This window comes from Parasteatoda tepidariorum, chromosome 11 (genome assembly GCF_982258835.1).
Source record: "Parasteatoda tepidariorum strain Cologne lab strain chromosome 11, Ptep-v5.0, whole genome shotgun sequence".
Classification (NCBI taxonomy): Eukaryota; Metazoa; Arthropoda; class Arachnida; order Araneae; family Theridiidae; genus Parasteatoda; species Parasteatoda tepidariorum.
Genome location: NC_141765.1, coordinates 74621561 through 74632204, shown reverse-complemented (window position 1 = coordinate 74632204; position 10644 = coordinate 74621561). Strand labels below are relative to the sequence as shown.

At 29.7% G+C, this 10644-nt stretch overlaps 1 long non-coding RNA gene across 1 annotated transcript in view; it reads left to right on the top strand.

The window, feature by feature from the left end:
- Nucleotides 1-619: 619 nt before the first annotated feature.
- The window catches only part of LOC122270570 (uncharacterized), a 142885-nt gene continuing 132860 nt past the window's right edge, over nucleotides 620-10644 (top strand). The window contains exon 1 of the long non-coding RNA XR_011638247.2: nucleotides 620-816. This is a non-coding gene — a long non-coding RNA (uncharacterized LOC122270570). The remainder of the gene's footprint in view (nucleotides 817-10644) is intronic.

Sequence of the window (10644 nt, the reverse complement as noted above, 5' to 3'; positions counted from 1 at the left end):
AGAGATACGGGGAACTAAGCAAGATGTGAAGGAGGAGTCCAAATTTCAGACACTTTTCCTAGGTGGGATCATATTTTCTAGATTGCAGCTATTTCCATATTTAATGATCAAACTTCTGTCAGAAAAAGGTACGTTTGTCAGGAGGAATGACGTTTTTGCTTTTGATTTTGTAAATGTATCAATAGTTAGCCTAAATTTAAGTGCAAAGAGCTACCATTTGAACCATTAAGATTGGAATGTGAAAATTCAATCATTCTTACTAATAATTCTGGTTGATATTTTTTTAGGCTCACTGTACATAAACACGAAAAGCTTCAATAAAAAGCATTAATACTTATACTTGTAAATTCATATAGGTTTTAATTGTGGTGATAGACCATTTTGCTTTCTTTCACTCAATTGTTTAGTTAAAAAAATTGGCATAATAACTTCGTCATAAGCCCAAACATTCATCATGGAACTAAATTTAGTTGAAATGTCAAGTAACAAAGTGGAAAAAAGGGACATCTAACTTCATAACCTTCAAAGGTTGAATTCAAATTAGAAAATAAGTATAACTAACACAACGATTCTGGCAGCAACCTTTAATCCTTTCGAACCTGACGACACATATAAGTCCCATCATATGTTCCAAATTGATCCCATTTTAACATACGATTTGCGCAGAACGATTTTTTAACTTTTATTAAGATTAATTTTTATTTATTTTTACTGGTTGGCAGCACCTGGCATGGCGGTATAAATTCCAAGAAATCAAATGTTTATGTAGATTTAGGCACCATTTCGTGAGGTAATCACTGAAAGAGATAAGAAAAAGTGAGTGTCATAATATAAATATTATTTGTATCCTTTACGCTGTTTTGGAACATAATTTGCATGATTTATCATTTGTTACCGTCTAATATTGGGAAGATACCCACTCAAAAAACTAATGAGACGTCAAGGGTTTAACTGCAAGAAGTGAGTCCAGACTTATTTCGAATAATATTTATGGTAAAAAAACAAAAGAAAACTTTCTCTCTGAAAAATTTTTCTAGAAAGCAATTCTCATGGTCAGGTATACATTGTTGCACCATTATAGAATGTATTTGTTCATAATTTTATTTTATTTTATATTTTATAACCGTAGTTGAACAACCGACCCAATGTTTGGGTTTGCGACTACTAATGTATAATACCTTAATAATATCCTGTAATTTCGTACCCAATCCAGAAGACAGGGGAACTTCTGAATCAAGTATTGGGAGAAATTTGCCTTCGTGTAAGGCTTTTTGATGGAACTAATCCGTACTTGCGTTACATGTAGAGGAAAACCACGGAAGCCTCCAACGGTTATCCTGACGGTAAGGGGACTCTAACCCAGGATCCGTCTACCACTGACGATATTTTACGTGAGCACTGTGGTCGGTGCGTGCAAGCCGGATACTGAATTCGTATCGACCAGCCATGGCTGGGATTCGAACCCGGTTAACCTAAATCTTAATCTTAAATCTTAATCTCAAATCTTAGTCTTAAATCTTAATCTTAAATCTTAATCTTAAATCTTAATCTTAAATCTTAATCTTAAATCTTAATCTCAAATCTTAATCTCAAATCTTAATCCTAAATCTTAATCTTAAATCTTAATCTTAAATCTTAATCTTAAATCTTAATCTTAAATCTTAATCTTAAATCTTAATCTTAAATCTTAATCTTAAATCTTAATCTTAAATCTTAATCTTAAATCTTAATCTTAAATCTTAATCTTAAATCTTAATCTTGAATCTTAATCTTAAATCTTAATCTTAAATCTTAATCTTAAATCTTAATCTTAAATCTTAAATCTTAATCTTAATTTAAATCTTAATTTAAATCTTAATTTAAATCTTAATCTTAAATCTTAATCTTAAATCTTAATCTTAAATCTTAATCTTAAATCTTAATCTTAAATCTTAATCTTAAATATTAATCTTAAATATTAATCTTAAATATTAATCTTAAATATTAATCTTAAATATTAATCTTAAATATTAATCTTAAATATTAATCTTAAATATTAATCTTAAATATTAATCTTAAATATTAATCTTAAATATTAATCTTAATCTTCGACTGCAGAAGCTTAGAAATTTCAGTGTAAATATTTTCATTCATTTATGATTTTAACTCTTGGCATGCATAAAAAATAATTAATTGAACCATAAAAGAGCTAAAATCAATAACACCGAATGTCGTCTAAAATTTCCTCAGCAGTTTGTTTCTCTTTTTAGAACTTGGAAATATTGATTTATTAACTGGACTCGTCTCATCACATTTTTTTTCATTTATTGCTACAAGAAATAATTTTCATCTTGCAATTTTTACGCATAAATTGTTTATAATGATATTTCAGTGGTTTTGATTTCGAATTGTAAATAATCCTGTTTATTGAATAGCATATTTTAAGAAATGTATATAATATTATAACAGTAGTTTTAAAAAATATATTATAAAATATTTAATTTTAAAAATGTGTTTTAAGAAAACTATTTTCAAAAACTTATTTTAAGGAATTTGTTTTTAAAATACATTATAAAAAATATATTATAAGGAAGTATAGAAAAAAACTATCTTAATATTTATTAAGTTAATTTTCTTCTTCACAAGTTATGATTGCTTTCAAATACTTATGATTGAAAGAACTAAATTATATTTTGCTTTTAAATAATAGTAACTAAAAATTTATACATTATTTCGCCTGATTTATAGAACTGATAAAAGGAATTGTCTTGTAAATTTAGGAAAATGCTTTTTCAACTCTTTGCATTCTGAGTACTTTAAAATGCTTTTTAACTGTAAGCACTAATTATTACTATATAATAGCTAATAATTATAAAATAATATGGCAACTAAATATTAAGATACAAAAATTTTAAAGCGGTGATTTCTGATGACGCATCAGAGGCTAAAAATATTGTTGATTCATTAATTTTCTACTGTCATAAGAAGTGCTATTTTTTTTATTACCACACTAAATTAACTGTAAAATTAAACTATAGCAAGCCTCACTACCATGATAAACTATGAAACCACACCGTTTCAAATTTGACTTACCACACTAAATTAATTAACTGTAAAACCACACTAATGCAAACCTTACAACCGCAGTAAATATATTAAATGCAAAACCAGACTACCGTAAACCTAAATACCACAATAAATTCATTAACCAAATGTTTTAAATTAATTATTACGGTTAATTGCTGTAAAATATTTAGTTATGGTTTAAATCCTTCCTATTAGCAATCTAATAGCTATGTATGAATCGTTCAGTTTTTGATATTTTCTTACTTATGTAAATTTTAATGGAATAAACTATTTTCCTTTTAACTATTCAGAAATATATTTGTTGATTCTCTTTTTTCGAACAGAGATAATTCGAGAGTTAATAATGAGCGCATGTACCATTATTTTTCTCAATTTCAGTTTTCTGACAATAAAAATGACTTCTAGGGGAATCTTATTAGAAATAACTAATAAACATAGCTGTGTTGATATTGAGATTTTTTTCGCCAGTTTTCTGTCAATAAATGGCACCTAAGAGATTCATATAAAAAATAATAATTCATAAATATAGCCGTGAAAATATCGAAATTTTTTTCTTACAAGTAATGACACATTTTGACATAGTATGTAATTATTAAGGCACAACATGTATTATTTAAATATAATGGTTTTAAATCTATTTTAAATACAAATTTTTCCAGGAAGAGAGACTCGCCTAAGAAAGGAAGGTATCCGACTCGCAAAACTTTTTATAAAGTTTCTGTTATTTTGCGGCATTGGTTGCAGAGATTTGAATGATTTTAATGGTCACCCTATAAAGGGGCTGTGACGTGTGTCTGGCCTATTCTTGGCATTAAATTGTAGTTTTTGATAACCTAATAATTACTAGAAATAGAGAAAATAAATTTTATGCATGTCAAGTTAATCTATCCGAATTCATCCAACAGGACCTTTTGTAACTGTCTATCTTGCGCTGAAATAAGTCGAATCGGCAAATCATAAGAATCGGCAAATAAATAATATAAAAATTTTTTATTTGAGCATATTATGTATTAGAATTTCACCAAGTTGAGTATTTAAAGCTTTGTGAGCAGACCATATGAAAGCTTTTGCAATTTATAGGTTTGGAACTCAACTTAAATGTTGAATTCTATCAAGTTTTTTAATAGCATTATGTTCTGAATTTTAAAGAATTATTTATAATTAATACCTAGAATAAATCACTCACGCATACTTGTTTTCCTTCAACTAATTAATTAAAGTAATTCATTTTGGTTATAAATCTCATTTCTTAAGATGCATAGGGTATTTTTTCTTAAAAAAACTGATTACATTGACCTTTATTTTGAATGTAAAAATTTGAGAAATATATGAATATCATGATATACACAAGAGTATTTATAAGTTGACCACTAACGCAATGTGGTCAACAGGTTTTAGTGTTCTACCTTCCTTGCGTTCTATTTAAATCCAAATTTATAGGAGAAATTATTTATTTTTACTCATATACAATAAAAACATACAAAGTGCATACATATCATTTAAAGTGAAGCATCCAACTTTGTTAAAAGAATACAACAATATATTTTCAGATCAAAACAAAAAATTAATGCGAATATCTTGTTTTTCTTAAATAATAATTTTTCTTTTATTAAATTGGTAAAAATAGCTTTAATGCAAGGCTCCCTCCAACTGCTAAAAATTTTACAGTACAAATTATTTGGGATTTTTTTATTCAATTAATTTAATCACCAGAGCATACAATTAACGTAACTCATTAACCATTTGCAGGGCAGAAAAAATTGAACCAAAATGAAGGAAGAGCCATTATTGTGGTTTTAATTACCCAAATGAAATGTTTTATCTTCGCATTTTTCGTGTGATTGATTAAAGTCCATGTAGTTTAATGTTAGTACAATTTTGGTGCTCTTTATTGTTATTAGAAATAAGAACGGCAGTTTCTTACCCCACCGCCCTGGTAAGGGTAAGTGCCCAACCACAATACTTCAACTTTGAAAAAGTGCGAAAATAGTGGTAACACATACATTTTTAAACCAAATAGATATTTTTATCTATAGATTAGAAAATGTGTTGCTGTGCTGGAAAATGTGCTGTGACAAAAATATCAATATTTATTATATCATGATAGGCAGAACAACCTTGTTTTTTATAGTACTTATGAAACAGTTGAGTTACCACTTTTTCCTTTTTGGAATAAATAATTGACTCATACTCATAAAGTTAAAACTATTCCAGCAAAAAAAAAAAAAAAAAAAAGAATTGTAGGTACTTTTGAAAATTTCTGTTTCAGTTCACTACCAATTAAAATTATCTTTAGTAAAAAGCGTATAAGTCTAAAAATGAAAAAATATTGCCGACTCATTTGGTTAAAGTTTTTTTCCCAGACTTTAATAATTTATTCCAAATTTAGTAGATTTAATTTAAAATGAAATTAAAGCACTTCTTTTACAAAGTTCTGCTCCCTACTGCTATGTAGATTAAATCAAAATTAGATTGGTTGGAATAGGTTCAAGCAATAAAAGAATTCAAAATTTATAAATTTGGCATTTTTATATGATAAGCTACATATTGCAAAAATAAAATTTTTTCTCCAAGAAATTTTTTTTAACTGTTTCTTGAAGTTCTATTTAAGCGTTAGCAATAAAAAGAAAATAGTTGTGAAGCCACTTTTCTCTCTCCATCGCGAAGCACTAACGTTATTTATTTTCATTTTCATGGTAATATTCTATAGGACTTCTCATAACTTACGTTTCATAATGATAATTTGGAGCAACAACCGTTTTTCTTGTCCTCATCTTTTGATATTATATCCGTAATTGTTTCCATTCATTATTAATTAGTTTATAAGAATAAATTTTTTATTTAAATATTCTAATAGAGGGTGACAAAAAATAACACTGCAACTAGTAGTATTGAAATTTTAATTCTCTTTAAAATATCCCAATCAGATTTTCAAGTAAACATAAAAACGTGATAACCTGTATCATATTTACGAGTTTTCAAGTGACTACTTTCAGCTTGAATGCAGAACTGTAAACGTGGTGAAAAATTTTCTGTTATTGACTGCAACTAACCTCCTGAATAATTCCATTCCTTGCCTATTTCTTAGGGAGGCCGAAATTTGATACAAATCCCATTCAATTGATTGGGATCATGTCTGGTGAATAAGGTGATCATTATTAGGCCATTCTTCATTGCCATTAGCACTGTGAGCTAGTACGGAATAATATTAGAAAGAATCATATTTGGTTTTCAAAGAAGCTTTCCAAAATGTGATGTGTTGCCATAAAAATATTTCAGTCCTGGTAATATATGCTTGGCGAATTTTTATTTTTTGTATAACAATCACACACACTCACCACCACCAACACACAGCGCTGCACCCGTGCGCCGTATGGAGCATTTATCAGCAGGTAAAGCTGTGGTCAGAGAGATGGGCAAGACAATTGTGGAGAGTTGAGAAGTTAGATAGAGATGCTTAACGCTAAACATATCGTAACCGGTCAAATGACCCTTTAAGAATTTTTGCATCGAAAATGAGTTCATCATCTTATCGTTTTTGCACATTTGACTCATGACTTTTTCTAACAATTATATACAGTTAATATTCAATTATTATTTGTTTGTTTTTTTGTATTTTGTTTGTTTCGAATAATATTTGTTTTATACCTATTTCCTATCGGATCAGAAATGACGATGTAATGCGTGTTCAACGTTTTGCATTCGATTACTTGCACATTTCTGAAAAGACTGTTGCGTAGTTAGTTTAATCGGAATAACTGTGAATTCAAATGTCAAGAAAGTACCTAAAATTTTAGATTGGCATTTTTGTGTAAGAAGAAGTGACAATTATAATTTTTTTTTATAAATAATAATTAGAAGAAATATGTTTGCGAAAAATGTAATACGGAAACACCCTGTATTTGTAAAAAAATTCTTATTCCCTGCGTTTGTAATACATAAAAATTGGCAATATACAATTTTGTGTAATTATAATAAAGTTGCTTTCAGTTTATTTCCTTCCTAACATGCATATTTTATACATTCAATCAAGAAACATAAAGTCCGGTCGTTTGACCAGACTATGGTAGAAATAGGTATAGATTAAGTGTTGGTATGTTTAGTGTTAAAGTCGATGGTATAGGAGGAAGTTGATGAAATAATGTAGAGGGCTTATGGGTTGGTTTTTTTCCTTTTTTGCTCTATTTCACCTTTTTTCTTTTTTTATGGTTTTAGTAGATCCTCATAGTCATGGAGAAAATTTATTAGTTTAATTATCTTATTCCTAAGCATTGTGTTTTCAGTAATTGACATTTTCCAGGGCATTTGCGGTTTTCTGAGATGATATGAGACTCTGAGTGAGCAGTCCGTGGCATAATGGTGTGCAGTTCCGATCTTGCCAGACTCACATTAATTAGTATTTAAGATATTGTATCTTTTTAAATATACCCCGAAGATGAGAAAGATGGATAGCTCTCTTGGCCAATTATGCTTAGAGAACCTGACTTATGGAAGCATTTTTTTGATTTTTTCCCCAGATACTGGCCCGTGGGAATGCCAATATATTTGCCATTCTTTAGGATGTTAGATTTAGCCAGTTGTTTGATGGTGTGGCGAGCTCAATTGGAGTGCCTGTGAAAATTGCATCTTCCCTGTCTGCTACCTCATTTCCTTGGTTGCCGTCATGTGCTTTAGCCCATCTGATAAATACGTTTGATTTGGAATGTAGAAGCTCTTGGATTTGTAGTATGATGTGATCATTGGTGTCCTAATTTCTGATTGCTGCTATTGAAAACTGGCTATCCGACCATATGTTGACTGTTTCATCTAGCAGACTGTTAGTTGTGTATTTTATGGCTTGTAGTATTGCATAAGCTTCTGCCTGAAAAAAAGTATTTTCTGTTCTGAATTTAAATTTGTGTGAGGTTGGGGTTTGGTGAGTGTTCATTATGACAACTGCTGCTGCTGTGCTGTGGATCATTTAAGATCCGTCTGTTTATCTCTGCAATTTTTGGGCTTCTGTAATGGTACTGCTTTTGTAATTTGGCTTTCGGGTTGAGGCTTTTGTAATGATGCGATTACTTTTTTTAAGTTGAAGAGTGAGGGATGAATTGAACTGTATATTTGTTTAACTTCTATTTCTTTATCAGTGTAGGTTTTGTTTGAATGAATGAAAAAAGCAATCTGTTGACAATCACATAGTCGCTTTGGTGAATGTCAGAAATATGTACCAGGCCTAGTTAAATGCCACTTCCCGGTATACAGTTGCCCGGTATACCCTACATCAATGTTTTTTTAAGGTTCAGTGCCACTGGCTGGCATACATTTGCCCGGTATGCCCTACAATGTTTTTTAATTTTCAGTGCCACTGGCTGGTATACATTTGCTCGGTATGCCCTACATCAATGTTTTTTTAAGGTTCAGTGCCACTGGCTGGTATACATTTGCCCGGTATGCCCTACATCAATGTTTTTTAAGTTCAAGTGCTACTGCCCAGTTCAAGTGCTACTGCCCCTGCAGTTAACCAGTTCTACGAACACTGATGTTTCTCCTAATCAGCAGATATTAAAATATCGAATAAATATTTTAATATCAAAGAATAAATTAATATTGAATTGGATATAGCAAATATTTCGCACATTCACCAAAGCCACTGGGTTGAATTCCATGCCAAGTGAAATCAGCAGTGAATTTTTAAAATGTAAGCAATATCCTTGTATTTGGTATCATTTTAAAGGAAATTTGTCGTAATTTAGGAATTCAAAAGTTATTTTTTGGATTTTTTCATGGTTATAATAAAATTTATCATAAAAAGAGAGCATTCATGATTTTGGCTTATTCTACTAAATAAACTGTCTATTTTAAAGAAGAATAAGTCATTAAAAATATTACGATTTTACACATAGTTTGATTTATTGTAAAATGAATTTTTCCTGAGTCTAATTATGCCGTGACCTCCGTCAAAAAAATTTTTTTCTTATTTTTTAAGAAAAAAATTATCTCAAATATATAATTGTCCCCTCTGTTACAATTATTCTTTTAAGTTTATTTTATTCATTACACAAAAAATCCTTTAACTTAATATTTGGTTTTTGCAATAAAATCTATCAGTACAATCATGTTATGTATATTTTTGAAAAAAAAAATTAACTATTTTAAAGTTTCTCATATAACAGAGGGGATGCAACAGGGAGGACAAAACTAACTGTCCCCTCTGTTACACAAAATGTATAGGTTGACCATAAAAAAGGAACTCTAGGAATGTTACACAAGTGCTAATCCATCCTGATTCAACTAGTTTAAACCAGTTCCTCCACTATTAGAGCATACTTCTTACACATAGCTGTGCCATTTTTATTTGATAGTGTGTTTAGTTTATAGTTAAAAGTTTTTTAAGTGAGTAATCAATATGGGGAAAGCAGCAGCAGAAAAAATGAGAGAATATAAAACTAGAATGCTCCAAAAAAAGACGTTTGTAAGAAGAAAGATAAAGAATATAAAACGAAAATATATGATAACAGAAGTATTTTGAAAAGAAAAAACCTTAACAGAGAAATAGATAAACTGAAAAAAAGAAGAGAAAGGAAAAATAAAAAGGCACTGATACAAGCAGTAGAAATTCAGGAAGGATATTCTCTCTATAATATTCTTTAGGCATTGGGGAAAGCTATTAAAAAAGCCAACCGTGCATTACCTATATCTCCAAGAAAACGTTATACTGTTCTACGCATACTCTGTAACCTTACTACCAAAACAAAAGAAATAGCCTAGTAACAAAGTTTCTTAGGAAACAAAAAAAAAAACTTGTCATAAATTTCTACTCATCTGATAAACTTTCTTACCAGACTTCTGGTAGAGCTGAGTGCATGACAGTTAGAGAAAATGGACAGAAAGTCCACAAAGCCAAATGTGCACCTTGATGGAAGCATATCAAGTATCAAAGTGGATGCATCCAAACATAAAAATTGGCAAAAGTTTGCTGTACTACGACCTATCCATATTTTATGCGTAGGTAAAACACCATCTAAAATGTGTATGTGCCATTCACGAAAATGTGAATTTACTATTAAGATCACAGTTGCTTGCCTAATAAATACATAGAATTACTAATTATAGAAACTTGCGACAATCGCTCAAGTGACTTTTTATTTTATAACCGTCGTTGAACAGCTGACCCAAATTTGAGTTTACGGCTACCAATATTGAACTCTGTAGCCTTGTTATTTTTAACCCAATCCAAAAGACATGGGAACTCCTCGATCAGTACCCCCAGTTTCGAGTAAAATTCCTAGTAAATTCATAATTTTGTCTAGTGACAAGAATTACTGCAAATTATTCCAAAAGTTTTCTATAAATTCTAACAAAATGAACTGGAAATTCGTGTTGTAGCGCTCAAAAATAATTTTTTAATTTATATTTGCAGCTAAGAAAATTAAATAGGACGGGATAAAATCCTTTAAAATGACAGCAATAGATGTGATACTGTGAATTTTGATGTCAAAAAAGTGACATATAAAACATTGTTTTAACAGTAAGTAATTACTTATCTATACTTTTTTTAGTGTTTTAGGCTACAACTAAATGCTATTTTCGTACATA